The sequence below is a fragment of the Sorex fumeus genome, unplaced genomic scaffold (genome assembly GCF_029834395.1).
Source record: "Sorex fumeus unplaced genomic scaffold, SorFum_2.1 ptg000006l, whole genome shotgun sequence".
Lineage (NCBI taxonomy): Eukaryota > Metazoa > Chordata > Mammalia > Eulipotyphla > Soricidae > Sorex > Sorex fumeus.
The window spans coordinates 68,650,563-68,653,662 of NW_026606063.1; the positions used below are offsets into that span (position 1 = coordinate 68,650,563).

Here is a 3,100-nt window from a genome sequence, read left to right on the forward strand (position 1 = left end):
CATATTCTTGTGGGCAAAGTTCTGCTTCCCCACAGTGACCCATACCCCCGACTTCCCTGCACCTGGGCTGGTCCCCACAAACACACACCCTCCCCCTCTTCCTGCCCAGCCTGCCTAACCCCTTCTCATTTGCAAGTCCTCAGAGCTCATGCCTGCACACTCAATAATAATCTGAGTCACCCTGCAGGGTCAGTCTCTGTCACACACAGAGTGGACATGAGGGCCCCTATGCAGCTCCTCAGCTTCCTGCTGCTCTGGCTCCCGGGTAAGGAGGGAAACGAGGGTTTACTGGACCTAGTGCTACCTGTGCTTCAGGGAAAATAATTTAAAGTAATATGAATGCTGGTAATGATGTTTGCTTATATTTTCAACCCCAGGTTCCTGGTGTGATATCCAGATGACCCAGACTCCATCCATGTCTGCATCTCGGGGAGAGAAAGTCACCATCACCTGCAAGGCCAGTGCAAACATTAAAAGTAGGTTAGCCTGGTATCAGCAGAAACCAGGGAAAGTTCCCAGGCTCCTGATCTATGCTGCAACCAATTTAGGACCAGATGTCCCTTCCCGGTTCAGTGGCAGTGGATCTGGGACAGATTACACTCTCACCATCAGCAACCTCAAGCCTGAGGATGCTGCCACTTATTACTGTCTCCATACTTGGAGTAACCCTCCCACAGTGATACACGCCAGAACATAAACCCCCAGAGATGAGCTGTGTGAGGCTCAGCTGCCCCAGTTGCTCCTCCCAGAGCCTCTTCTGCTTAAGCTATATCAGATGCAGCAAGGTTGTGCATTGATTGACAGTTTTGGCAAATTTCAAAGGAATAGTTTTAGGCTCCATTATTCTCCTTTTTATCCCAGCAACACAGACATGACAATGGATCTGCTGATTGATTTAATAGAGATTTTAGTTTTGAAATAAGTAGGTGACTGTGTCATTTAGAGTTCATATGTGCTGGCCTGGTCACTCTTGAAGGTCTAGAAACCATGTTTTAAAAGATATTTTTTAATAATCACACGTATTGCCATGCCAGTTGTGAGGACACGTGAGGAGCTTTATTACCTCACACTGAGGGCGTCTCACAGGGCGCATCCTCCCCTGCCATGATGTCCTGTCTGATGTGGGCCAGAGGGAGAAAGTGCGTCTTACCAGGAGAAAAACCCCGATAACCCTGTGGTGGGTGTGCGGGGGGTGTGGGGGGAGATGCGGGAAGACTGAAATCTACTCCCTTGATTGAGGGATTTTGTTCCTGAGATCTTAATTGTTAATGAAAAAATTTTAATGATAAAAACTGTGGTATACTACCCTGGATACCCTTGAATGTATAAAGGGATATAACCTTTATTTCAAGGTAAGGGGGTGCAATTCTGGCAAGTAAGAGATCATCTAGAAAAGGAAAATATCAACACCCTGTACTTAGCCCAAAGTCTTATACCAAGGCCTCGTTGGAGATACCCTAGATCATAGTGCTTGTGCTCCCCTGCATGGCCTGGCCTTGACACTCTCAGAGGGAATGTATAATCACTTAATCACTTAACTTCCCATTAGTCGTCGATTTGCTCGAGTGGGCGCCAGTAACGTCTCCATTTGTCCCTGTTGCATGCTAATGTAGCCCAATGGCATCTGTTCGCTCTGGGAACATGAAGGGCCTCAAACCGATCGTTCATGATCTTGAGGAAGAAGTCTGACCATCTGGTAGGTGGGCGGCCACGCGGTCTTTTGACATCCCGTGGAATCCAGTCGGTAACAGCTCTAGTCCAGCGGTCATCTTTAAATCTCATTATGTGACCAGCCCATCTGATTTTTGACACCTTGGCAAATGAGACAGCGTCCCTGACTCTTGATCGTCGATGGATGTCAGAACTCCAGATTCTTTCTCTCATTTGAGTGAAACGTGATATTCCAAGCATAGCTCTTTCTATTCTTCTTTGGGAGACCTGAATAGCGTTCTCATCCTGTTTGCTTAGGGCCCAGGTCTCTGAGGCATATGTTAATGCAGGAAGAACAGTGGAATCAAAGAGATGTGCCCTAACCCCGATGTTTCTTCTACGCTCTTGAGGGCGTTCCAAGCCGTTCTCTTCCTCCTGCAAAGCTCGGGTGCCAGGTCATTTGTCATGTTGACTTCTCGACCTAGGTACACATAGCTGTTACATCCGGAGATGGTCGTTCCATTGAGAGCGAATGGGGCATCAGGAACGAGGCTGTTTCTCATAAACATTGTCTTCGTAAGATTGAGCTGTAGTCCGACCTTTCCACACTCATCGAAGTCGGCCAGCATTTGTGCCGCTTGGCTGATGTTTGGTGTTATTAAAACAATGTCATCAGCAAAGCGGAGGTGGTGTAGTTGCCGACCATCTATCTTCACTCCCATTCCTTCCCATTCCAGTCGTCGCATGATGTTCTCGAGGGTGGCACTGAAGAGTTTCAGTTAAATGGTATCACCCTGCTGCACCCCTCTCTTGACATCAGCGATCACTTCTTTGTAGAATGGTGAGATCCTGGTAGTGAATCCGCAATACAACTCACGGAGGATCCTGATGTATTGGGCTTGAATGCCCTGATTGACTAGGGCTTCAATGACCGCTTCCGTCTCAACATACTTTCTTTAAATCAATGAACGTTAAACAAAGCGGCATCTTGAACTCCCGAGAAACCTCAATGAGCTTGGTTATTGTGTGGATATGGTCGATGGTGCTGAATCCTTTGCGGAACCCTGCTTGCTCGCATGGTTGTCCTTCATCTAGTGTTCTGGCAATCCAATTTAGGATGACTCGAGTGAACAACTTGTAAATGACAGACAATAGGCAGATCGGGCGATAGTTGCCAATGTCATGGATGTCTCCCTTCTTGAACAGTAGTACGGTCCTGCTGGTTTTCCATTTGGACGGAACCTTGCATTCAGACAGGTAGAGAGTGAAGAGCCGAGCCAGTGTACTGAAGGAGAGGGAATGTAAATTTACAGAAATCATTGTTACCCTATGATACTCTACATTATTGATGGTATTTTCCCAGTCTGCTGGCCAAAAGCCCACACTTTATCTAGCAATACTGATTTTCTTGAATTTGAATCCCTACAACGGGAACATAAAATATTCGGTG

At 47.0% G+C, this 3,100-nt stretch overlaps 1 pseudogene; it reads left to right on the forward strand.

Annotated features, from left to right (window-relative positions):
- The first annotated feature begins 216 nt into the window (after window positions 1–216).
- Window positions 217–922, forward strand: LOC130037720 (immunoglobulin kappa variable 1-39-like; annotated as a pseudogene).
- The last annotated feature ends 2,178 nt before the right edge of the window (window positions 923–3,100 follow it).